This window comes from Haemaphysalis longicornis, unplaced genomic scaffold (assembly GCF_048455015.1).
Source record: "Haemaphysalis longicornis isolate Haplotype H1 unplaced genomic scaffold, Haemaphysalis longicornis Haplotype H1 scaffold_1, whole genome shotgun sequence".
Taxonomy (NCBI): domain Eukaryota; kingdom Metazoa; phylum Arthropoda; class Arachnida; order Ixodida; family Ixodidae; genus Haemaphysalis; species Haemaphysalis longicornis.
The window spans coordinates 365,075,426-365,102,980 of record NW_027526203.1 but is presented as its reverse complement, the minus strand read 5'-3'; the positions used below and the strand labels follow the sequence as shown (position 1 = coordinate 365,102,980).

The 27,555-nt window shown below is 46.7% G+C and overlaps 1 long non-coding RNA gene across 2 annotated transcripts in view; it reads right to left on the bottom strand.

Annotated features, from left to right (window-relative positions):
* The window catches only part of LOC144171237 (uncharacterized), a 62,734-nt gene that overhangs the window by 16,038 nt on the left and 19,141 nt on the right, over nt 1-27,555 (bottom strand). For both annotated transcript variants that reach the window (XR_013322913.1, XR_013322922.1), the window contains one exon: nt 19,516-19,723. This is a non-coding gene — a long non-coding RNA (uncharacterized LOC144171237). The remainder of the gene's footprint in view (nt 1-19,515; nt 19,724-27,555) is intronic.

The window sequence follows — 27,555 nt, the reverse complement described above, 5'->3', positions numbered from 1 at the left end:
CTGTAACACACCAACACAGACCCCAACCGCTCGATTACAAAGGACAGCTGACAGGGCGCATTGAGCCAACAGTCTTCCATACGTTAAAAATCTCCCACCAACACGGCGGGCATGTCATCAGTAGTGGCATGAAGCGCTGCTGTGCGTGCACGCCCCACTCCTTCCACCCCCAACTCGTGCACGCATAAGCGGGCAACCGGTGATGGGCGCACACTTAGGCGTGAAGTATACCAGCAAAAATGTTGCTCGGAAAGCTTTTCAAGCTGAAGTAGGATATGGGCTCATGCCGACGTTCCGGGCAAGTGGCTTTTCAACTGGGAGGTATTCGCATCTACTATGCGAGGTGGAATTTGAGGCGGCAACGGCGGCGGTGGCTTTCGGTCGTTTTTACGCCCATCCGCACTTCTGTGTAATCCTCCACAATCATCTGATAATAGCGCTACCACCGTTGTCAGCCGATTGTGCAACTTGTGAAAGAGGCATGGGTGTTGGCAAGGGGAATAGCAGTTGTGATATGGGGGTCAGCGGTGGCGAGGAGGAGTCCCAGATAGCGCCGAGTAATTCGGCTTCACCGGAATGAAAACCGAGGGGGTTAAACATATATACTGCTTCGCTGTAAAAAGGAAGTAAAGAAGCTAGCACTGGGGCCGAATTCTCTAAAACGACGAGGCGTCGTTTTGAAACGACGCGGTAGCGCCATGCAAATGCATGTGTTCTGGGGTTGGGGCCGTCGCTTTGGGGCGACCCGCAGGGGCAATCACCGCAGAAAAGCGCTGTGGCAAGGGCGCGAAGCGACACCCACTGCCCCCCCGTCGCTTCACTTGTCGCTTCGCAACCTTGCCACAGCGCTTTTCTGCGGTGATTGCCCCTGCGGGTCGCCCCAAAGCGACGGCCCCAACCCCAGAACACATGCATTTGCATGGCGCTGCCCCGTCGTTTCAAAACGACGCCCGTTTTTTAGAGAATTCGGCCCCTGGTCAAGCAAGTCCAAATGTGTTAAAAATGCACGCCTGATTGGAACTGCTTACTTCCAACACGTTTTATTTGGGAGCTTAATATTTCACAAATCTACCAAAATATGAAATTTCGGAATATTTAGCAGTTACTAGATATCGCGAAGTGGGGGACAAAAAGTAAAAACATCCTCCTATTTTGGTATTGTTGCTTGTACGTTCTGTATTTTGTCATGTGCTTTTTTGAAGGCTAGAATTAATACACCTGGATGTTCACAAGAAAGGTGGGGAAGTCTTCTCAATGAAGCCAATAAAGCTAACATGCCTATATGGAACTGTTCGTGCCTCGTGAACTATAAGGCATAATACCAAGTACGAGGAATGTTATATGAGAATCAAATGTTCGTTGTACAAGGGAGACCTTTTTTATCGGTATTTTTATAGTTTCAATTGACATGGTTTTAAATGGCACATGGCAATCACACTGGGTTCTTTGTTTACCGATATTGAAGGCAATCAGATATTTTTGTTTCAAGAGATTTGATATTTTGCTCAATTTTTTTGCCAGACCTATTTTTTATGTATTGAAGGCGATTTGTCAAATATGCAAACTTAGGTCCCTGCAAAAATTAAGTCTGGCGCAGCATTCTTTAAAAGGGCTGTGAACACAAAATACAACTTCGTTCAGTTTGAAAGCACTAGTCTTTGGTAACTTGGTCAGCTCCATTCTAGCCATAAAGGACGTTTTTCTAACAGAAAAAAAAACGCAAGAAATATTGAAAAACTTTCAAACTTCGCCCTGCGGTGACATACTACGGGCAGGTGTGGCGTGATATAGGCCAGCACTAAAAACATTTTTATAAGTGTTCTAACTGCGCATTCAAATTCAAGTGATACGATTAGATGAAACTAGAGTCCCCGCTAAAATCGCTCAGTCGATGTCATGCTTCTTTGTGGTGGCTTAGGCCGGCAGCCGCCAATCGCGCAAACAACATTCTGTGACGTCATAGAATAATTTTTGGAAAGTGTTTGGGGATGTCACCACTGCTTCACATGCAATCTTTAATTTCTCAATTATTTGTTTGAAGTTTGCGGTGAAATTCGCGTCATTGTTATTGGGACAAAGCAGTCTTTTTGATGAAGTGAACTTGTATTTTGTCATGGCCCCTTTAAAAAGAAAGCCATTTACTCAAGTCTGCATGCATGTAATTTGAGATATAATGTTGTCAAGCTTTCCTTTTCTACCCATTGTCACTGTAGCCTATACTTCTGCAAAATGCATGCTTTATACTTGCAGTTATAATAAGAGTATCACCAAAAGGAAGTTGATGGCAAATATAAGCAATTTCTAATTCATACAATACTACCGTGATTTCAGGATTGCGGAGTCTGTTAAAAATGTGTGACCCAAGCTTTCTAATGGAAAAGTTATTGGGTAAACTCAAGTTATATCAGTAGTATGTTTTACCGAGTTTCTGATGTCCAGCACTGCTGTATTTTATGATCCTCCCCCCCCCCCCCCCCCAAAAAAAAATATTTAATTTCTACTTTCCAACACCCAGAAATTTCCGGTTGCCATATGTCTTGACATACAGTTAAACCTCGTTATAACGAAATTGAAGGGGCGCCGCGATTTGCTCGTTATAGCCAATATTTCGTTATAGCCGTAGCCGACATTTACTGCAAATATTGTGCATTGTAGTTACCTAAAACAAAAAGCGGGCGAAATAGCATCTTGCTGCACGGCGATAGTCAGTAAAATAAACACATTCCGGAGGTAAAAAGGAAAGTCACGAACCTACTTTATTGCAGTTCAAAACTCGTATTTGAAACAGACTTGGCTACGAAGAAGTCCGTAATTCCTAATGCGAGCGATGGCTCCCTCAGCTGCGGCCGCTACGTTCACGCCATCTTCGCCGCCCTCGTGCGCGCCGAAGTAGCGACGCAGCGCGTCCACCGCATCTAGTGCCTCCGACGCCGTCCTTAGCGCTTCTTTTCAAGCCATGTGCAACAGCGCTGACGATGGACTCTCGGTTGCTCACGATGGTAGACAGCGTACTCGTCCACACGTCAAAGTCTTGCCACCTTACCACGGAGTGCACCTTACCTTCCTTCGCGCCCGATGCGACGGCTTTTGCCGTCTTCTGTTCAAGCGTGATAGTCTTTCGCTTTCGCTCCCCGCCTGTCGCACTCGCGTTGTTGGAATCACGCCGGCAGTACGATATAAGATAAGGCTGAAGACTGCCAAAACCCCCGCACACACAACTACGCAGCGACGTCGGCGATACGAACAGGGGAGGAGAGGAAGGAGTCTAGGTGGTGTTGCGCAACCGCGCGCGCCGTGTGCATTGGGGTTCTCGGGCTCACCGCGGATAGTCCGCGGATTCCCCGAAGCCCTAGGGATACGTGGGAAAATGGAACGTCGGACTGCTTCTCGGGGGAGCCCGCGGTGAGCCCGACACTGTTAATCGAAGGGCCCCATTGTCTGCATGCCGTGCGCAGCGAGAGGAGGGTGGGGGCTTCGCGGGCGCAGCGTCCGCATGGCGCGCCAGCCAGCTTCGCGCGCGTGGCGGGAGTTTTGAACTGCTAATACAGTTGCCGCGTCACCCACTGTCTCAAATCCGCGTTGCGCACTGTTGTAAAATTAACTCAAAATTTGATTTCTCAATGAAATTTGTTCGTTATATCCCGTAACGGGGAAATTTTACCTCGTTAAAACGAGGTTTTAAATACATTGGTTTCTATGGGGACTTTCAAGGGGAATTACGATTTGCTCGTTATATCCATTATTTCGTTATAGCCCGTCTCGTTATAACGAGGTTTAACGTACTTGATCTTTTTTCTGTGGCCATCATCACTGAATAATCAATTTCAGTCTTTGCATGGAGTTGTCGTTTCTGGTTGTGTTTCGGATTTTCTCTAGCATTTCTTTTCGCGTAGGTGACTCACCGCATTGATGTTCTCAAGCTCTTCCTCAGTGCTGTCATTTGGCAGGAATGCACGAGACATTGTGTTGGCATAGTGGAGTTCTTTGCCTGGTAGGTACTTGATGTTTGTCGTATCTTTAGAATCATTCCTTGCAGTCAACTTGGTACCTGATTGAGTTGTTTCTTGAGAATGGGCTGAAGTGGCTTGTGATCAGTGATGATCGTTGTGGTTCTTCCAAAAGTCTACGGTTGAGATCCCTTCAATGCAAAGGTGATTGCTAGCCCCTCCTTCTCTATCTGGGCATAATAGATTTTTGCTGGTGTCAGTGTACAGTTTGCAATGAGTCTGGCTCGTGTTCTGGAGAAGAGCTGCTCCCTGTCCCATCTTGCTGGCACCACATTGAATTTTTAGTGGTTTGTGCAAGTTGTAGTACGCAAGAGGTGCTGGTGCTTTTGTTTACATCCTTGACACATCGAAATGCTTGTTCTTGTGGTTTTCCCCAATACCACAGTTCATCTTTGATCATGAGCTTTACAGTGGTTCCATCACACACAAGATTCTAGGCAGAAATACGGTGAGGTAGTTGACCATTCTACAGAAGCACTGTATTTCTTGTACATCTGTTGGTCTTCGCATTTCTTGAATTGCTTTGACTTTCTCTGGGTCAGTTGTCAGCCTTCTTTTGTTAAGGGGTGTGCCAGAAACATGGTTATTGTCAATGTTTTCAGTTGTGTTTTTTCTTTGTTGAAGTGTATTCCCATTTGCTGGCACCTTTGGAGTAGTCTTTTCAATTTTAGGTCATGGTTCTTTGCAGCCTCTTTCTCTGTTTTGCTGATCCCAAACATTAGGAGGCCGTCTGCAATGCAGATAACTACACTAAGCCTTTCAAGTGCCGGTTGAAGTATCTCCTGGAAATTTTCACAGCTCTTAGCAAGTCAAAACGGTGGACAAAGCCATCGATAATATCCTTGACGTGTTTGAAAGATCGTCATGAAGCTTGACTCTTCATTGAGAGAACATTGCCACAAGCCTTCTTGCAAGTCAGGCTTTGAGAAAACTTCTGCCCTTGCAGGCTCAGGTAGCACATCATCAAAAATTGACAGTGTGTGTGATGTTCTTTTTCCAGTGCTTTGTTCAATGCTTGTGGATCAATGTGAATCTTCAATTTACCATTCTTCTTTGTTGCTATGACCACTCTGCTCACCTGTTGTGCTGGTTCCAAAACTTTCTTGGTTACTTTCCACTGCTCCAGGCATGGTCAAGATGGTGTTCAGTTGATGTTGTATGCTTACAAGAACTCTGCAGCTAGTTATCACTTTGGGACATGCCGTGGGCTTGGTCACCGAGTGAACTTTTCCCATAAGTGTTTCTAGAGGGTCTGCAAAATCATCTGGGCATTTTTCGATGCAATGTGCAAAGTAATCTTCTAAAACCTCATCAGTCCTGGCCACAAGGTTGTAGACTATGGTTATTCTCTGCTGTCTTTTTTCTTATCAGAGGCGTGAGATCTTCACTAACAACTACAAATTCCACTTTGTGCTTCGTCCCATTCTTTGCTGTTGCTTCGAGTTCTGCTTTTTCTATTTCTTTAACCTTGATGCCATTCCATGTTCGGCGAGTTGCTGTGCATGATTCCAATGGCTCCCAAGTGATATACTTGCTTGTGCTGACATCATCAGCTGCACCCCTGTCTACTTGAAAAATTACTTGCTTTCCATTGACTTCTAGCGAAGTGCAGATTAAGCTCATTTTTTTGCTGTCAGCGTCAAGGATATCCTCTTCACCACTTTCGTTTGCTAACCCAGTTGCAACTTTGCCACTTTTTGCAGACAGTTTCAAAATAATTTTGCTTTTGGCACTTTCCGTATACTTGCTTCCATGCAGGGTAGGCTTCTTTTTTGTGCTAATGGCTGCTGCCACAATATTTGCATTTCAGCAGAGTAGGCTTCTGTGATTTCTTTGCTTTAGCGGTATTTTGGCTGCTGCCATTTGCCTGATGGGCATTCTTTTTGATTGCATGCATTGGACTATCAAAGGGCTTCCTTTAAGTGCTCTCATCTGGAACTTCGTTGCTTTGTGAGAAAGACAAACATTCACAAGTTTTTCAAGAGTTCGGTCTTTCATCTTTAGTATGTCTGCACATGCTCTTTCGTCATGTATTCCACAGACGATTTGATCATGGATCATGTTGTCCCTTCCGGTCCCAAATCTGCAGTTGCACACTTTTAGTTTTAAAGTCTGTCAAGAAATTGTCGAATTGCGCCTCTGGCTGCTGCATGCGAGAACAAAAACTAGCACAAGTAGAGTTCGTTGTGCTTCAGTAGGAAGTGTGCGTCGAGAGATTAATAATACGAGCAAAGTCGAATTCTTGTTGCGGTCTTGCAGGAGAACATAGACTAAAGTCCAAAGTGTTCTTTACATCAAGAAATACTGATCCTTTGAGAGTAAAAAGAAGTGCTATTTGCCGTTCGAGTGAGGCGCTGGCTGTGTCCATTGCTTTGAGGTATGGCATGAATGCTTGCTTGAAGACCATAGTGCCTTCCAAGACAAATTTCGGTGGTGCTGGAAGGTTATGCATTTATTCGCTTGCGGTACAGCTGGTTCACAATTCTGGCACTATGTTCTGTTGTGGGTTCACATATTAAACACTGGAATTTGCTGGTTAGTTACCGAGTTTATAGTACAGCTTAGATAGAGACAGTGAGCATAGGATGGCGCTATAACCAAGTCTACATACAAACAAAATAATAAACTACACATAAATCTGGATATAGCCAATGTGTGACTCTTTGTCTGGTGATGCCATGCACTACAGCTTTGCTGGTCAGCTACCTTCACAGAGTGGAATGGTACTGACTTTTTTTTAATATATTTGCTTCATTTTACTTGCTGAAAACACATGCTAGATTTTCCACACGAAATGTCAGATGCAAATGCTTCACTTTAAACATGAGCATCTAAAAACTGATAAGTTGAGGTGTCGTATCTGGTACCTGAGACCAGCAAGTTATGAGCACATAGTGCTGACAAATGACTGTGCTTATGGCTATAACACACCCACAATGCCTCAAACCATTGAAGGGTGATAAGGAAGGCAGGGAAAAGAAAAACCAGAGGCTGGCCCTGCACAACGGTTTGCACAAGCTGAAAGGGATAGACATGCAGTGAGCATCAGGTTAGGACGGTGCTTTCTGTGCACATCAAACTAGAAGGTATGCATGAAAGGGTTAACAAATAAACTTAATGCAGTTCTTTGAACCCTGGCTTTTAGAAAGCTGGCTTACTGCTGCTTTAAATGGTCCAGTGGTGCCACAATTCCTTCTAGGTTTAAGAACAACCCAAGGAAGACAATACCAAAGAATTTCATAGTACTGGTTTTTCATGGCATATGGCTTCACAGATCCCTTTCACAGCCTGCAGTTCAAGGAACTTCATCAGCCACTGAAAAGGACTTTTCTCATTCCTTCGACTATGCCGGCTCGCAATGATAAGCCATGGCGTGCATACTTGCCCTACATGGTGTCTCTGTACCTTCGTATTTTTTCACCTTCACCCACATTAACGAGTTTTTAGTCGGTGTGTCCTGTCGTGTGCATGTGCTCTTAGGGTCTACAGTGGAGCACAGTTCCATGATGTCTGCTGAGCTGACACAGAGTGCTGCCCAGCTGGGAGCTGAACCCCTTAAAATGACCAGTATGCTTGCTTCACAAACACAACCAGCCATCTGATCTGTGTTCGTGCTGCTTGTGCAGCCATGGTCTCTAGCTGGGGTGGCAGAGGCTGGGTTATGATGGGGCAGACGCCTTCAAAAAATTTAGGGCCTCAACTAGCATAACTAGTTGAGGTCCTAAATTTTTTTCTTACATTGCCGGCCTAATTCTGCACACCTGTGAATGTTATTTTTGCCGCAAGTGGGAAAAGGGCTTTGATACAGAAGTGATGTATCTAGCATCGAGTGCTTAGTCAAATGGAGCTTTCTTTTTGGAGGGTGTAGGAGGAAGGGGTGATCTTTACAAGTTTTCTTTCCCCGTCTATGCAGTTGAACCTGTACTCCCATGTCTGAATTGCTCACTGTTTTAGCTGCCTTCAAAAGATATTTCTGTGGCTACCCGACTCGTCAGAAGCACTGACTGCACTGACTGTCACATATGCATGCAGCGTTTTAGTTCGACAACTTTGTTAGGCCTTGTTAACCACTGAAGAACTCCAGTGTGGCAACTGGTAGCTGGCCATTTTTCTGGGCCACATTGCCGCTGTCACAGCTGCTGCCAAGCTTCCATCTCTCAAAGCAATTACTAATATCCCCAAGGGTTTAAGTGAGTTCAAATTGCCTAAGCTTGATTTTACAGCAACTTCCATTTCTTCTCACTAGAACACATCTTCAGCTGCCTATTTTCCCCACATAGTATGTTGCAATCGAGAAGCACCTAAAGCAGTTGTGTGGGCAGTGTGGCAGCTTGATAGGTCGATTTCTTCTCTTTGTGAAGTGGTCACGGGAAAAATTCTATGCTTAAATCCTTCTTTTGATAGAAAAAAGGAGACACCACCCCAAAAATAAATGAAATGTTGTGGCAGTGTCAGTGAGACAAATTAAGCCACATGTACCTCCCTCCCCTTCCCTTACGCCTCTTCCCCGGATTTCCCATGAGAAATTAGCCTGATTTACAAACCTACCAGGCATGGGCTGCTGCCATAATGTTATCCCTTTGCAATGCCTTGTTCACGGGGCTCTGTCTCAGTACCAACAGGGCCGAAAGTGTTGTTTGACCCTTGTGCTTCAAATGCCCTCGCACGAAAATTTCCAATATGAATTGTGCTAAGGACATTTCATGTCTAATATAAATGCATAAAAAGAATTAAGACTGCCATTTAGGTAAGTGCGTGATAATCTATTATCTTCACCTTCCGGATCGAGGTGTCAGTGTCTTCTTGTAAATAAAGATAATTTATTTGAGTGTCACAGTACAATGCTACACAAATTGGTAGTCAACTCTCATGCCCTACATAGAAAAAACGCTGTGTCTAAAGGTACGTCGGACGTACCCGCAAAATTTCTTAAAGATACGTCGGACGTACCCGCAATATTTCTTCGATGCCTAACCTGACGCAGAATGTATTTTTTTCCTCGTGTTCTCTAGTTGGACCTTGAAGGGGCGGTTAGAGCCTTCGCTGAGGTCAGAGATCGAATGCGGACCACTACGGGTTCTCGCAATAGGGAAACAAAATCATGTGCGACGCGAGTATCTTTCTTTTTTTTTTCCCCTCATATGTTTCTGTTTAAAGCCCTAACCACATTGGACGCGAAATCACGCGTCGCGCGAGCGTCGGCGTCGTTCGACGTCAACGCGCGGGCCCGCAGGAGACCGGCGAGGTCGCGCGCCCGTCGCTGCGTCGGCGGGCGTTGCTGGACACGTATGCCATCCTGTTGAAGTCGTTTATGAGCAGTTATTATCGCTTCTTGAACTGCAATTGTCAAGACTTTAGCTTTAGCAAAAAAAAAAAAAAATCCCTTGGCGTCTTTATTTATTGCTAAGTATGTTGGCGGGCAAATATTGAAATGCTGCGAAATGTATCTCGAGCCATCACGGTCAAATCAGAACAAAATAAGATAGAATGATAAACGAAGACGCACCTCGCACAACTGCTTTAGTTGCTACTTGATTTAACCTTCATGTTGCGTACCGACTGCACGTTCATGAATTCAAGTTGTAAGCAAAACAAATTTCAGCGCTGCCTTGATAGTGAGGTTACCGTCGAACGTCATTTGTAGGTTGAAAGGCAGGGTACTCTGGCACCCTGTCTGTACCCTGTAAAAAAAAAACTGATCAAACCCTCGCCGCAAAAAAAAAAAAACTGTTTTTGCTAGGATTCGAACCATAGACTTTCAAAACAGAAGCCTGGCTCTCAACCGCTCGACCACGGGAGCACACGAGGAGATGTGAAGAATTTGGTGTACCAACTGAGGCCGCCCACGAATAGTGTCGGGTGTGCTTTCTTTTGGTCGTATTTGAGAGATTTGAGCAGTGGTAACGCTTGCTTCTTGCGCACCGCTCTTGGAGCCGAGGACAATAATGGTAGTGCTACAAGCGATGTAACCACAGCTCCCTTATTTGAGTCAAAAAAAGCTATCACACATCCCCGGTCTCCCCTGCGCAAGCCACGGGAGCTACGAATGGAATGGAATACGCCAGAATTCTGGCGTTGATAACGCTTGCTCGTCACGCACCGATCTTGCTGACAAGCCACATTATGCTAATACTGGATGCGATGTAACCAGAGCTCCCTCATTTAACTCACACAAAGCTATCGCAGATCCCCGGCCGATCTCCCTGATGAAAGCCGAACAAGCCACAAATGGATGAGCGCTTGCGAACAGAAATAGTTTGCAATTTGTCTCAAGGCAACCGATTACCGTAAGTTAAAAAGAAATTGATTGTTTTCTGCTGAAAGGAACGACCCCAAACCACGCGAAGACGGACGCTGCCGCTCGCTTTCCGATGCTCTCTCGCGCTGCGTCGACGCCGCTATCCGGCGAGCGTAGACATCGGCGTCGCTCGAGTTTCAGCTCGCGTCGCCATGCATTTCTGGCGACGCGACGTCGACGCGAGAAAACGCTGAACGTATGCTGCATGTTTGGGCCGAGTGAAACCGAATACACCGACGTACTTAAAAAAAAGTTTTTCCGGATACGTCCGAGGTATCTTTAAAAAATCTTGCGGGTACGTCCGACGTATCTTTAAGAAATTTTGCGGGTACGTCCGACGTATCTTTAAGAAATTCTGCGGGTACGTCCGACGTACCTTTAGACACAGCGTAGAAAAAAATGGGGGGCTGTGGAAGGGGGAGCGTCACAGGTCAAGAAAAAAATCAACGTTGCGCGTTATTCAATGAGAAGACGGACAAAGGGCTATGGCAATAATTGGCTAGGCTTTCTTAGCTAGAGGGTGTTGACCGGGCCGCTTGTGCGCGGCCACGTTATGAGGATGCGAAAGTCAAAGCCCCAGGTTAGAGGTGGCCCAACACGAAAAAGTAAGAAGCGATCCTCTTGCCCTGTAAGAAGCGATCCCTCTTGCCCTGCAGCCGCACGCCACCAATGCATTGTGGGGAAGCCTATCACTGGTACTAAGAAGCAGCTAGGGTGCACAGATAAGACATGTCTCTATTTCGCGCGGACCGCCCTGAACGTGCCGCCCTCTTCCGACTATGCAGTCAATCATCTTCTCATGATCCCTAGTTATCACTATTGTTTCCCGGTGGGAACTTCTAAGCCCTTCCGCTCCTTCTTGGGCCCTCTCAGGGCTGGGCAGAGATACCTCCAAAGCTCTTCCGGAACGTAAATAACTCTATACACGTGTTAGACGCCTAAAATACACATACTGAGATGCATTTAATTTTGAAGTACTAGTGGGCATTTCAGAAAAACTTTTGTAGATACAGAAAAAAGATCTTCCGGAATACAGGTACAGACACCAAAATACCTTTTATTCAAAATTTAAGCAGCTAATTTCGTGAAAATGCATTTTTGTGTAGTGTTATGCAAAGGCAGAAAGTTATCATTTTTCCCCAAGGGGGTGGGGGGGGGGGCGGTGAGTCCCCCCTCCCGACACATATACATATACATGTATACATATACATATATACATGTATACATATACATATAGCGGATCAGAATGGGAAATGAGGGGCTCGTTGAATTAAGACAGAACTAAGGGTTGGCAGTCAAGAAAACCTCGGAAAGCAAAGGGGAGGTTGTGGTAGGTGAAGAAAGATGAAGAATTTTTTGAGACAGAAAGAAAGGGGTGGAAAAATGCCTGCCAGGTGGGATCCGAACCCACGACCTCCAGAATACGCGTCTGGTGCGATGACCACTACGCTACCACTTTCTCGGGTATATATGTTAAGGTATTTTTTAAGAGGGTTCAACGCTGGTCGACTACTCTCGACATGTCGTAGAAACTCGAGTCACGGCCCGGGGGTTAAAAATAAGGGCCCCTTCACCCCGAGTAGTCCGAGTGGCGCTGGCTACCACCCCGAAGTGCAGGAAACAAAAAATACCTTAACATAAATACCCGAGAAAGTGGTGGGGAAACAGCCCCGCCGGTAGCGTAGTGGTCATCGCACCAGACCGGTATTCTGGTAGAAACTATGAATAGGAACTATGAAAGTAAGCCACGCACATCTGCGCTAGCAATGGTGCAGTCAGCTTTTAACCACAATAAAATTTTGCGTGAAACGGTAGAGGCGATTCAAAAGAAACCAACTCGTAATGGCACATGGTAATGGCACTTTGGCGAGTACGGGGGTTGCAAAGGTCAGCATCGCCCTCCCCCCCCCTTCCCCCACGCGTAGTCGTCGCGTATGGCGTTATGTATTTAAAACCAAATGCATGGCATAAAATTTAATCACGCGCAGCCTGGCGTCATGATCGAGCTCACCGATGACATGCATTGGTGGTGGTGGGAGGTTTGAACGTGGTCGTCTCACGGTTCGATGCGACCTGACTGCTGTCATCAGGGCCGGCCTTACGGCATTGGCACCCTGTGCGACCTACTGCTAAGCACCCCCCCCCCCCCCCTTCCCCCCAACCTTCCACACACGCATGTCAAACTCTTTTTTACAGAAGCTGTCTATGGGTAGGATTAGAGTATTATAGTAATTTACTCTAGGTAGGATCCAGCGCGTCTCCGATTACAGAGCGATGTAGAAAGAATCTCACGCGAGTGTAGAGCCACTTCCGGCGCCAACCCAAATCCCTGGGATCGTAAGACTGTGTGACCATCGCCTCCTGTATTGGCGGTGGTGTGGCACACCTTCAGCGTATGGAAAAACTGATAAAAATCATAAAAACGTCTGAGGGCCTTCATATTTTGGTATAAGACTGCTTATATTTTCCCCAAAGAAATGTCTTCCCAGCAATGTATTTGTGTTCAAAGGCAAAGCCGGCATTAAAAATATCGGTGTAAGCTTGGTTTTTGTAAGGTGGCTTTCTCACATAGCCTGTTGCGCAGTGAAGCATGTCCATCTACGGAGGGAGTACGTTTACGGAAAATGGATCTAACTCTATAGTTTATTAAAACTATCCCGAAATTAAGTATACGAAAATTAGCCACTAAGACGTCTCTAACATTACGCCGAGTTTCATTAATGTTTCAAAATTACATGCTTCACAGTGAAGTTGTAAATATTAGAAAATTCCCGTCTGCTGTCAATACAGGGGCTTCTACGGGAGGGAAACGGGCAGCCCCGTGTTTTTCCGCTGGAATAAAACTCTAGGCCGTCCAAATTTAATTGATGTAATTAGCTAGGAAGTATGCTTAATCGTAAACTACACACAAAAATGTTTTGTTTCGTGCTCTCCTTGGACTATGCCCCGGTCAAAGCATGTCGCTCACGATGGGGATCGGCACCACAGCTTCGCTGCTCACCCTTCTTCGCAGAGTGGAGGGGCACTGAAGTTTTTCTTTATAATTACCTTTCGCGACTGATTCTTTTCGTTTTTTTTTTCAGCACGATGTCTAATCTTAAAACAAAATTGTGTTCCACGCGAGCTATGTATTACGATGGCTGAAGCCTGTGGCGGAGACCGCGAATCAATATAGCGCCAGCCAGAATTAAGTTGTCACCACGGCACCGCCTAAGGTCCCAGTAGGTAAGGCTGGATTCAGAATGTTGCCGCAACTGTCGTAATAACTTTAAAGAGTTACGTCATTTCACGTCTCAGCCAACCGAACTGTGCGACATGCCGTTTTTTTACGTCCACAGATCACGCCATCGCTTTTGCGCCCGTAGTCTGAACATAGGCTAACAGACCATGTACATTACAAGCAGATCATGCGGCCTAAAATGCACAAACGAAAAGAGACTTGCCAGTAAAAAAAAAAAAGTTTAGCTGTATTAACCAAAATGCCAGACAACTGCAGTTATCCACCAAGAAGCTATAGAGCGCACAAGGGAAGCGCCAATATTGACTGCCTGATTTTAAACAATCATAATAAACCAACCAGTGCTAGAGACAGGAATAAAACGGGCATTAAAGAGAAACAAGTAGTGCTATATACATAGTTACTCTAAAAAAAACAGCTGAATAGCCCGCCGCCCGCGGGTTCGATTCCCGGCCGCAGTGGCCGCTTTTCTGACGGAGTCAAAAAGCGAAAACGCCCGTGTGTTCGAGATTTTGGCGCACGTTAAAGATCCCCAGGCGGTCAAAATTAATCCGGAGCCTTCCTCTACGGCGCGCGCATCGCCTGTGTAGCGTCGGCGCATTAAACCTCATAATCAATCGATCAAAAAACAGGAATAAGACCTCACACTAAACTTTTTTACACCCTTTTAGCCAAAAAGGGCGTAGAATAGGTGGAAAAAGGGTGTTGGGAGGCCTTTACACCCTTTTTCTTGAGTCTCAACACCCTGTTTCTAGCTCTACGCCCTTTTTGTTTGAAAATAAGGGTGTTGATCAACTTCAACACCCTTGGTTTTTCTTATGGTGTTGAAAGGGTGTGGAAAAGGTGTTCAGCTGTTCATTGAATAAGGCCATGTTCGGATGCATAATAGCACTGTAAAGAAGACATCCCCTCATATACTCCTCTACTCGCAAAAAATTTCCAAACGCAACAAAAAAAAAATAATTGCTCTTATGCAATGATCACTCGTTTCCTTATTGGGTGCACCTCATGCCCCAAGTTTAGCTTTGGCACGTGAAATACCAATTTGAACCTTCAAAATTAAGAAGACTGTAGTCTTGTGGCGAAAAGGATGTTTACGAACTGCAACACGCTTGGCTTTCTGTAGGTTGTTGAAACGGTGTGAAATAGGTGTTCAGTTGCAAAAAAAGAACAGCGGAGCTGGGGGTCGACCTAGTTTCTTCCGGTGTTGCTAGGTTTTGTTATGTTTGCTAAGGTTTACAATGTTCTTGCTAAGCCAGGATGACCGCTCAGGGATGAGGCCAAATTTAACCAGATTTTACAAGGCTGTTCCAGTGTGCCCGCCTCCCCGCCCCCCCTCCCCATTTCCAGGAGATCCAAGAGGGAAACAAGGTAGGTCGGCCCCCAGCGTTGCTGTTTCTCCAGCCTTGCACCACTATTGCAAACTGCCCGAATTTTTTTACCTTTTAGAATCCAAAAAAGACTAGTACCTTTGAAATGGTATAGTAAGAGGTGCGGATACGCATACGCCCCTTGTGCTCACAGTCTAACAAGCTCGAAAGCCGACTTCACTGTCATAATACCCTATCTGTGGTGGTGCACCCTTTACAGGCGCCCCAGTTTTTTCTTTGTATGTTTTTGCTAATGTTGCCGAAACTACCTCCTGAAGCTTAAGGAGCTTCACTGGTAATAAATTATGCCAATTCATATTGCTGTAAACATCGTGAGGCACAACCCCCCCCCCCCGCCCGCTTGTAGAGAATGTTCAGTCCACCCGTGTAAACATGTACAAAATGCCTCCAAAATTGGAGGTCTCTACACATTTTTTCTTCGTTGGCGGTCTTTTCTCACACCCTTTTTTCTTTACGCCCTGTTTCTTAGTTTCGAACACCCTAATTTGTAGCTTTACACCCTTCTGGGAAAAATGGTGTTGAATTAATGAACACCCTTTTTGAAGGGTGTTGAGGTGGCAGGGAAGATTTGTATGATATTTAATAAAATTCTTTAAGTTACGGATCAGAAAAACTACCGCGTAATTAAAAAGTTTTTGCAAATCCACGTGTTGATTTGTATATTCTCGTAGTAAAATCCATACTTCCAAAATTAGCGCTATAATATCAGTTTTTTGCGACAAGCCCACCGACTCCATCTGGGGGCTTTCCTCTGCTGGGTATAAAAGCAAGAACAACACATGTATTGCTAAGTAAGTATGCACTCCCTGTACCGCTTGCATCCCGTGTTCCAACTGTAACTTGTACGTATTGGCTGTTTGTGTTGAATGCTGCGCGCTCCGCCGTTTGACATTGCCTCTGCGCATGCCATCACCTCAGAAAAAGAGTGTGAGACTCCACACCCTTTTTTTAGGGTGTTGAGCATCCTCAACACCCTTTTTTAAAGGTGTTGAGCTCATCACCCTTTTTTCATCCATACACCCTTTTTTTGCCAAAACACCTTTTAAGGGTGTTAGCCATGGGACAAGATTTTTACACCCTTTTCGGCCCAAAAGGGTGTAAAAAAGTTTAGTGTGCTCTATGCTGAAGGGACCGATAAAGCGTCCTTCTTTTGTTTTTGCAGAATACGCCCGTGAAATTACAAAATTTCTTTTACAGTACTACGTGCGCGCGCCTCTTCATTGGTTAAGCCTGCTGCGCAGAGGTCCAGACAGACAAGAAAACATTTCTCCGCTTACCCAGCTGGCCGAAATCAGGGTCAAGTTTTTTCTCGTCTTACTTTTATTATTGTGTGCGCGTGCGTGTCTGTATACGCGTGACGTGCCATTATGAGATACTTCACTGCAGACAACGGGCTGCCTTTTCGTCTGCAGTGAACGATATCGCAATGGCACGTCGCAAGCACAGACATGGACGTACACGATAAAAGTAGAACAAGAACAAATTATGAACGACGAGTCGCGACTCTAATTTCGGAGAGCTAGGTAACCGGCGCAGCAGACGACAGATGAGCCGAAAGCGTTTAAAAATAAGCGTTTACTGGTATTCGTATAACGGCGAACCGTGTGGATATTTTAGCGTGATTCGTATGAACTTGTATGTAACTTCTTGTGATTATCATAAACTAGTGACGAAAAAGGTTTTCTGGCCTTCTTCCACCTCATTTGGCTTTTTCATACCGTGAACCCCCAGCTTAAAAAACCTTGGGAAGTTCAGCTGGACCAGCCCAAAACACCATTGGACCATTTGGAAGTACAGCTGGTTTCAATTGATCCAACGGTGTTTTGGACTTCTCCAAAGTTAGTCATACGCGTTCAAGATGGCCGCCATTTTTCCATAGGAGAAATGTTTTTTTTTTGTTTTTTGAATAGGCAGTAATGTGCCGTTCTTGTTCTTGGTGTCAAACAAAATAAACTACCTTCGTGTAAAGTTTGAGCGCAAACGGGGAGGCGGTTCGCCCAGGAAAGTTTTTTAGAGACACTCATTTATCAATGCCACACCCTGTTATTTTCTGCCCAAGCAACCCTGTACAATTTCGAGCCCCTTTGGTTCGGAGCAGGCCAGCACGCGCTTACACGTTTTGCCGTTAATCAGTGTGAAGGGACATGTATAGTCACCAGAGGATTGGAATCGCGGAAGTACGAGGTTCAAAACTGATACAACCCCATTTGCACTGTCCGGAATAACCTGCCTTCGAAGGAACACTTCGTCGTGAACGTTTGCTGTTCACATGCGTCGGCTTGTTTTGCCAAGCAACTCTCACTAGCTTGTCAGTGCGTTTGGGAGTTCGGTTAAGGTTCACCCATCAGCGCTGTGTACAGCGAGGGCAGAGATATGCCTCAAGAGTGAAATATAACGGAATAACCGACGGCAGGAGCACTGTAGTTGCTGTCGTCAAACCGAGAACTGGTCTGGTTTATTACCGGTTCACGTTGCCCTCAAAAGGATGTGTAATAATAATAATAATAATAATAATAATAATAATAATAATAATAATAATAATAATAATAATAATAATAATAATAATAATAATAATAATAATAATAATAATAACAAACAATTGCAATGCTATCAATGTCAAATGCAAGAGAGAAAAGCAACTCGAGCACTGCCTAAACTCCGATTCAAGCCCCTAAAATGAAGCCATGCGCATAAGGAGCGACGAAACGCCTTGTGGAAGTGCGGGGTCTCATAAGCAGAACGTCGTCGAGTGCTGTGTTAAATACGAGATGGTTGGTAATAAAAATAAAAATAAGCTCTAGCGGTGAAATGCCGGCCGGAACGCTGACGAGACCACCTCAGGACAGTACCGTCAGTTTCCACGGATTACAGAAAAAGTACGGCACTCCCGTGCTGTCTCGGTGACATCATCCAGGGGTCGGCATCATACTGCCCGCGGACAGTATTATGCGGACCTCAGCACGTCTCATAACCCCCACCCCTCCCCCTGTCACTTCCTTTCTGAAGGCCGGCACGTCAATTTTGTTCTCAAATGGGGTTAGACGGGAGACAAGAACACATAATTGATCGCTTCCAGTTGGCATTGTCCCCCATCTTCACACTAAGCGAGACGATTGTCAATTATTGTCAGATATTATTGTAAACTCCCCCCCCCACCCCCCCCCCCACCCCCACCCCCCTAACCTGATTTTCAGTCCGGCCCTCCGCCGTGTCGGCTTCATGCAACACCTCAGAAGGCTGCCGACCCCTGACCTGAACTATTGCAGAATAAAACAGGAGAGGTGCAGCTACCCATTAGCGGTCCAACCTCACTTCACATCCCCCGTCCACCTCCTATCCCCTTTCATACATTCAAACCATCTGCAACGGCTGAAATCAAGCGAACTTTTCGGATTCGGTGACAAATGGGGGTGGAACCGTATCATCGAAGCGCTCCAACGTTCCTCGCGAACAGAACGCCGTTTGGGCCCTACTTCATATGAGCTTTAAAACAGATAACTCTTCGTTTCACTTACATTCCAGCCAATAAATGTCGCCCTTTTTTGTCTCCTTTCCCGTTACAATTCACTGTAGATGCGTATGTGGTATGCAAAAAAGAAAAACGGAGTGGAGGGTTAGCTCCGAGTTCTGCTGCCCGTAATTGCCAGCGACAACTCGTCTCACACAAAATGTACAGGTGAATGCACCCAACGAATGCTATAAAGTTCAAACTTTGTAAATTACAAAGCAGAAGCACATTATGAGGATGGAAGATCGGCAGGGTCACCGGAAGTCTGAGTGAAAATTCGAAGCGGCATTGAAGGGGGGTTGCAAACGGAGAGGAGGAGTTGACAGCGAGCCAGCGCCTCCATCATTAGAATAAATAAATAACTAAAGCTCTGAAATGGTTGCCAGATCATGATGTAATAAGAACTCCTGCATACATGCTGGTTATGCAAGCCGTTCACGTCTCTTCCTACCGAGATGACACTGCTAACCCGGTTTAAACGCGCGCACAGTTCCTGTTTGCGTGATGCGAATATAGGCGGCGGAGTCGATCATGAACAGCCGACCGTTCGGACACACAGTACCCGTTAGCTCCCTGATGCCGTGTCTCAGTATAGGTGGCCGTCGCTGTTGCAAAGCGCCTTTGTCGTTCGTCTACTGCCATTGTGGCTATCGTCTACTGTCATTGTGGCTATGCGTCATGAACTGCTTTTGTCGGCAATGGCTGACCTCGTTACTGTAGCGTTGCGCCATTCAAATTTCCCTCTTTTGCACCGGAAAATGTATCTGCACTCGCCGGTAAATTCCCTCGAGGGACGAGGTCCATGACTGCTGTGTCGACTGTCTAGCACGCGTGCAGCCGGGCAATCCCGGCACGTCATCACAGGCCGCTAATACGGTGGCCCTTGCCCAAGCCGCCTCCAACGCAGAGCAAAACCTCGCACAATGTTTCTACAATAGCGGCTGTGAGCTTTCGGCTCGCTCGCGTTCCGGGAGCGCTGAGCGACAACGGGTCCCTCGTACTCTGTGAAATCATATTTGGCGCCAGCATCCGCGTGGCCTAGTTTCTGTCGCCACAGTCGCTACTCCACTTACTCCATCCGCCTTGACTGGGCTGCGGCGTGGTGGGGCTGCTGCCTCCCGAGCGAGGATGCAGCACGCCCGGATGGTATTCCTGGAAGCCTGCGTACAGAGAGCCCGCCCCCAGCATGACTCCCCGCCGTTCCGGCCGCACGCGGGGAGCCGGGGGCCACTTGCCTGTGGTCCTCCTCTCGGCCGACGGTGGAAACGGAATCGCCTTCACCTGCACGAGACGCGGCGCGCGTACGCCGTCACTTTTTCTTCGCGGACAAGCAGCGCGAAAAGGAAACGCCTCGCATAGCGGACGGACGCCCCAAATGGCACGCTCCGGTCAAATTACCAGGTGACGTCACTAACGTGGCCGCCGATTTTCGCCAGTCGGTGAGACACGGCTGCTGCAAGCGCATCCTTTTATACCGTATGATTCCCCTCAATTTAGTCCCTTCCGGTACGTGGCACGCGTGGAGGCAGCTTCCAAGGTTTTCCTTCCACGCACAGTTTATGTACTGACTCTCGAAACAACCCGCGCTAAAGAAAATGCAATAGCTATTCAGATTACGCGTCACTCTTAGTCGAAGACGCCGTGGAAAAGTGGCACAGAAGTGGCAGGACAACCCAGGCGGCTGTCATATGTTTCCCACACCCTTTCTTAGGTTCCACAGGTAGAGACCACTACAATGCTGCAATGAAACGTAACAGGTTGTAAGAGCTTCCACACATGCAGGAAAGCAACTGCTAGATGAGCCTAGCCGTGATATATTGCAGGGCGGCTGCGATTCACAGTTATGATTCACGCTCCGTAGCAGCTGATGCGGACTGCAAGCGACGATGGACCCGTTTTTTGGTCGTCCAGCCCGAATTCCTGAACGTGCGCCAAGCGCTCAATATATGGTAACATCTCGTTAACTCAAAGTACACATGATGCAGGCATCATACTTCACACAAAAACAATAAAACCGCGCAAAATTAGCTCCATATCTTCCCGTGTGCATTTGAAGAAAAAAAAAGAAAGGTGATAAGAGTAAATATCCACCCGACGGTTACAGGAGTTCGCCCTGAAACTACGAAACTTTCCACCAAGCATCAAGAGTGACTTGCCTGGAAGAGTGTTTGGGGGAAAGGACTGTACCCCCAGTCTGTACGGCATCCGTTAAGTCGAACAAAATCGGCGCTTTGTAGATGTCACAGTTCATGTGCATCAATGGAGCGTGTCACAAATTCTGAGCATACCGATGCTCAGCAACCGCCTTCTATTGCGTTACTATAGATCCGAAATGCTGCATGACTGGTCCGGTCATAACATCGCCGCGGATTCCGCGGGAGGCTGCACTAGATATGTTCGACCATACTAGTTGAGGCTCCCCGGGACACAAACACAATTTTCTCACGAGACAAGGATTTGGCAACCCTGGTCCAGCAGCAGCTGCATTGCCCCTACCCGAGGCGGCGGGAAGGCAAGCAATACAGCAGGAGGTGCTAAGAATCTCTGGGTCCGGGTAGGCCGCCAATGGAAATTGTTTATTTGTACATTTAATGCTCGAACTATTTCGAGCGAAGCTAGTTTATCTGTTCTTTTGTAATGAGTTATCCTATATTCGATGAGATATAATAGGGTTGAGTCAGGTAAAAAGGGTTGGGGAGGGATTTGTGGTGCTACCTTCCGGCGATATTTTCTGTTATGGCGGGTATTCCGAAACACATCGCGTAGGCGTAGGGTTTTTGGTTCATAGGGCTCCGGGAATGTGGTAAAATTTTACAGAATTAATGAGCGTGCAGTATCTCTCGTTATTAGGCTCAATAAAAAGCACAAGTATGAGGTGTCGGTCTATGTGCCTACATACACTTACGATGATGAAGTTGTGGGCGTATTTTACGAAAACATTGAATTGGCAATGAAAAAAAAAAAACTCCGTACTCCATCATTATGGGCGACTTCAATGCACAAATAGGGACACAACAGATCTAGAAACACAACAAACCTAGACTCTAGAAACAGCCGCGGGGAAATGCTGGTTGCTTTGCCGAAAGGAATAATCTTCGAATTATGAATACATTCTTCCGAAAAAGAAAGAACCGAAAACAAACTGGGAAAGGCCTGAATGATGAAAATAAAAACGAAATTGCCTTCACTTTAACTGGCACTCCCCGCATGATTCACGATGTGCAGGTGATTGATAGGATATAAAACAAGTGATCACAGAATGGTCAGATGTCGTATCCGCCTGGATTTAACCAGGGGGAGATTAAATATGCTGAAGTGGAAGACGCCTAACCTGCCCTCCGGGGGACGGTAAGTGGAAGAATTCAGATTTTTACTTGAAAGCAAATTCTCCGAGTTGTCTAATGAAAGTAATGATCTGGACCCTCTCAATTATCATTTCCCGCATGCGGTTGTTCAGTCAGCACTAGCCATGGGAGCGAGGTGGCCCAAATTCGAACCCAAGTTGTCCCAGAGAACTAAGTACCTTATTAACAAGGGCTGGAAAATGTTAGTCAGCAGTGCGCGGAACCGAACAGAAATGGCAAAGTTGTCCAAATTGATCAACAAAAGGTAGGCTGCCGACACCCGTGCATTCAATGTGGCGAAAATCGAAGCAACATTGAAACACGGAGAAACTTTGAAAGCCACTAGAAGGAAGCTCAAGAATGCATGCACTCCGGGACACCAATGGTAATTATTGATGACACACTAAAAATAGCTGAGGAATTCTACACAAAACTGTTCGCTTTTGCCCCTGACTCAGAGGCAAGTTTTTTAATAACTGGTGCCGGTCGTGTTCCTGCGGTTAGGACAGATGAGGTCGCAACGGCGCTCAAAGCAATAAAGGAAGCTACGGGAGATGATGGTATTACGCCTGATATATTGTGCCTCGGAGGGCACGTTGTGCGAACAAGGCTTGCAGCCCTGTTCTCGCAGTGCTTGAGGTCTTTAATGGTGCCAAAGGCGTGGGAAAATGCGAATTTAGTTCTCATACATAAGAAAGGTGCGTGACGCCAAATAGCTGAAAAATTACGTGCACATCAGCCTGCTCTCAGTTAACTACAAATTATTTACAAAGGCAATTCTCAATTGCATTATTGCACTTTGGACCTTTAACAGCCACGAGTACAGGCCGGCTTCAGGCAAGGTTTCTCAATTTTAGACCATATTCACGCTATCAACCAGGTAATCGGAAAGTGTTCCGAGTATAATGCACCACTGTATATGGCATTCATAGATTATGAAAAAGCATTTGACTCAGTGCCGACTTCAGTAGTAATAAAGGCGTTACGTGATCACGGCGTCGACGAGCCATACATTGCGCTCTTCAAAGGTATATACGACGGATGCACGGTAACTATTCGGCTCTATCACCGAACTTTTAAGTTTCCTGTACAAAAGGTTGTCCGGCGAGGTGACGCGATGTCGCCACAATTATTTATAGCCTGTCTGGAGGGTTTGTTTAAGAAAGCTTAATTGGAGGAAAACAGGGGTGCGAATCAATGGGGGATATCTTAGCCACCTAAGGTTTGCAGACGACATTGTCCTCTTCAGTCAAAGCAGCAGAGATTTGCAGCGCATGCGTTGCCAACTGTGCCCGGAAAGTATGGCTGCGGGCTAAAAAATAAACACGAAAAAATCCAAGGTAATGTCCAATCAGCCCGCCAACACTCATGACTTTAAGGTAGGTAGCGAAGTCTTGGAAACAGTAAGGGATTACGTCTATCTTGGGCAAATCATAACTGCTGATCCAAACGATGAAAAGGAAATTACCCGCCGAATAAGCATGCATGGGCTGCTTTTGGTAAGAATTCAGATATCCTGACCTGTAAGCTTAAGCTACAGCGCAATAAAAACACGTACAAGGACAAGTAAGGAACGTACGGAGCGCTGACTTCCAACTGATAGTTTATTGACACGGGAAAAATTTATATTCATGCAAGATATAGTGACACAACAGCTTAAAAGCAGATAAACAAGCTTAAGATTAAGATAAGCTGTAGCTGTAGCATGTTGAACCAACCAGCTCAGACGTCAACCTTAGTAAGCTTCAGTAGCGTGGAAATTTGGGCTTGTTGGTTCATAACATACAAATATATAGCGCAGAAGACGAGAAACACAGACAAGCGCCGTGTGTGTCTACTTGTCTGTGTCTCTCGTCTTCTGCGCTATATATTTTTAACTTAGTAAGCTTCCTCTGTCACTCAAAAAGCAGTATGTAATCAATGCGTTCTTTCAATATACCCGCCGCGGTGGCTCAGGCTAAGGCGTTGCGCTGCTGAGCACGAGGTCGCGGGTTCGATTCCCGGCCGCGGCGGCCGCTTTTCTGATGGAGGCGAAAAGCAAAAACGCCCGTGTGTACGAGATTTCGGCGCACGATAAAGATCCCCAGATGGTCAAAATTAATCCGGAGCCCTCCACTACGGCGCGCCTCATCGCCTGCGTTGCGTCGGCGCGTTAAACCCCCACAATCAAATCATCGTTCTTCCAATATTGACTTACGGGGCAGAAACTTGGGGCCTCACCAAACGACTCGAAATGAAACTTAATTCGTTCCAACGGGCCATGGAACGGAGAATGCTAGGGGTCACGCTGAGGGATAGGAAAACAGACGCATGGATTAGGGAACAGGCTAAGGTGGAGGGCATTCTAGTTCAAATTAAGCGAAGGAAATGGGCATGGGCGGGTCACGTATGCGTATGAAGGACAGCAGGTGGACCATCCGTTTAACAGACTGGCTGCCAATAGACCACAAACGCAATATGGGTCGGCCGAGGACTCGATGGAAAGATGAGCTACGGAAATTTGGGGGGAAAGCATGGATTGAGCTAGCGCTCGACAGGCGTGGCTGGAGATCTTTGGGGGAGAGAGAGAGAGAGAGAGAGAGAGAGAGAGAGAGAGAGAGAGAGAGAGAGAGAGAGAGAGAGAGAGAGAGAGAGAGAGAGAGAGAGAGAGAGAGAGAGAGAGATTTAGGAGAGGCTTTCGTCCTGCAGTGGACACCACCAGGCTGCTGCTGCTGATGATGATGATGAAACATAGCTTACGAACGAATTACCTTGCGAAGATAAAAACGAGCACGAGCAACTTGAATGTGTCGTCTGTCTGTCTGTCTGTGTCTGTCCATCCATATATCCATATAGCCACATATCCATCCATATACTAATGTATCCATATATCCTTCCGTACATACATACATACATACATACATACATACATACATACATACATACATACATACATACATACATACATACATACATACTTACATACATACATACGTGAATACCGCCACGTACCCGCCGCGGTGGCTCAGTGGCTAAGGCGTTGCGCTGCTGAGCACGAGGTCGCGGGTTCGATTCCCGGCCGCGGCGGCCGCTTTTCTGATGGAGGCGAAAAGCAAAAACGCCCTTGTGTACGAGATTTCGGATTCCCAGGTGGTCAAAATTAATCCGGAGCCCTCCACTACGGCGCGCCTCATCGCCTGCGTTGCGTCGGCGCATCAAATCAATCAATCAATCAATCAATCAATCAATCAATCAATCAATCAATCAAATACCGCCACGTGGCGGCAGAACGAATGATGCGAATTATGGGAGGTGTGAACGACCTCCCCAGCAAGGGTCGGCAACTTTTTGAGGCGGAGGGCCAAGTTAGGAAGCCAACACGGCGTGGGCCGGACAAATCGGCAAATAGCGGAGGGGCGGGGGGGGCGGTCTTTGTTCCTGTATAACCCTATTTGAGGTCAAAACTGCCATGTCGGCCTTAAGATAACAAGGGACAAAGGGAGGGAAGGGGTTCCGACGTCGTGCAAGGGGCCGCATAATACCGGCTCGCGAGCCGCAGATTGCCGACTCCTGATGTACAGTATGTACAAGACAGCCATGGCAGAGCCCGCGCAGGCTACGCCCACCTACAGCTTCCCCGTCAGAGGGAAGGCCCACACCACCGCTGTGCTGCGCTCCCTCTTCGTCGTCGTTTCGTGGCAATATATAGGTAATAACCGTGATAATATATAGGTAAAAATATATAGCGCAAAATCAAAACATGAAGCGCAAGAACAACGGCGAGTGAGGTGCCGCTGTCACTCGTTTCTATCTTTGCAGGTCATAGAGTCAGAGTTCGCTTAGTTTCCTGGCAAGCAGCGTCTACCATGGGCCACAAACAAAGCTTTAATTACAGAACGGCCCATTGCACGTGGATAAGGTACACGAATGCTTCTGGCCTTATCCTATCGGTGGCATTGGGCCTGTAGATAGGAAGCTCCATTCCTGGTCGTGGTAGTGCCGCCTATCGATGGGCGCGAGATTTCGATTAGGGTGCGTATACGCAAGAACAACTTAATTTGGACCTCCCCCCCATCTCCCCGCCCTTCCTTTTGACAGCCTCCAAGGCCGCATGACCTTAGAGCCACGAGGCGCACAGCTTTGCGCACGATAGAAAAGCACGGGCTGTATGTGATAGACCCCCCCCCCCCCTCTCCCTTTTTACTCTTGGTAATTATTCCTGTCGGTTAGTGTTTTGGGGTGCGTCCAAGCTTATGTTTCATATAATGCGTCGCAACAACGTACTGATGGTCCGCGAACTGTGCTCTTTTGGTGTTCTTTTCCTACACATGACTCGGTTAGGTTACCCTGAAATATTGTACCGAAGTGCCTGGCCCATGAGGCGTATACGAGGGGTGCAGAATAAAACGCGCAAACAAATCTCGTAGTCGCGGGTGTTTTTCTTTGTTTCAACAGCCACTCTGACAGGGAGTCGAACCCGCTGCAGCACTGGAAAGATACAATGCAAAAGCATGCTTGAAACATTGGGCTCAGCGAGATAAATCAATTCTTGCATTTGTAATGTATTAAACTTCCAGCGTATACCCCCAAACTAATCCAACCCCTTCGCCCCTATCTTCCTACCGTTTTTGTTGCATCAAACTTTAATGCAATGGTCATCAAGATCAGGCGCAGCCCAAGCGTTTCTGCTCACACCGGCAGCTATCCCAACAGCCGTCACTACTGTCAACACTACTGTTAATACCGTTACTATTGCTACTGTTAACATTGTGCAGCATGTATGCTGCATTAGCCCCATTGAAGCAATTTGCGTAATGGCGGCATGCATATATTGTCCAAAGCTTGCGTGGGTGTCCTGCTTGCTTTTGGCCAGCGCTTTAGAGCGTATATATGTGCGCTGGGCGCTTCTTGGAGACTATCTCAAACTTACATCAACTATCTCAAACTTCTACGGTCTGGGTGGAACCTGTAATCGTCTTCGTGATATCGATCACTCCTCAGGTGACCGGGGCGAAATTCAGTGTTTTTACACTCTGTGAAGAATGATGACAAGCGGAGCTGGGCTCAGACAAAGAAGTGAACAAAACAAGCCCGTAGAAGAAACTCGGTGTGATGATATCTTAGCGGCTAATTTCAGTATTTTTTTTTCAAGATACCTACATTGGGTTGAGATGTACAGATTTTTTACTATAAAGCTGGCTTTGCCGCACGATCCAGTTTGGCCGACGCGACTTTTGTCGATGCAACTCAATTTTGACGCTTGGCTTCGGCTTTCCGCTCTCATTCGGGATTAGCGCGTCATCGGCACTGGCGTTCTCTGGCGAGCTCCCGCTCCCGCTCGCGCCGTCCGGAGTGCATGGGGCGAAAGGACGCGCGCGCTGTGATTGAAATGAGGTGGTTGAGATCGGCTATGATGGGTTGGTGACAATAGAGGCATCGGGTGTGTTCTGTGGATAATACCATTTTCTAATCGTCTCTGAGGCAGTACAGGTGTTGGGGAAGAACTTGTTAAGGAAGATTTCTTGTGGTCGGGTTAGGGTGGGGAAGGAGTTGAGGTGGCCTGGAAGTGTGAGAGACTCGAGGCGTGTAGCTATTTCAGTTTCTTGCATTTACGGAGTCTGATTGCGGATGCGAGAGCAAAGTCACCATCCGGGCAGGCCAGGTGTGGTCTAAAGAGGGTGGCGCCGGGGGCCATCGGAAGCTGTTGTGAGGAGGGTCTCCTGCGCAGCCCCGTGAGCTGTCTGGTTTCCAGGGCCGTCTGTCTCATGACGGGGGTCAGTCAATGCAGAC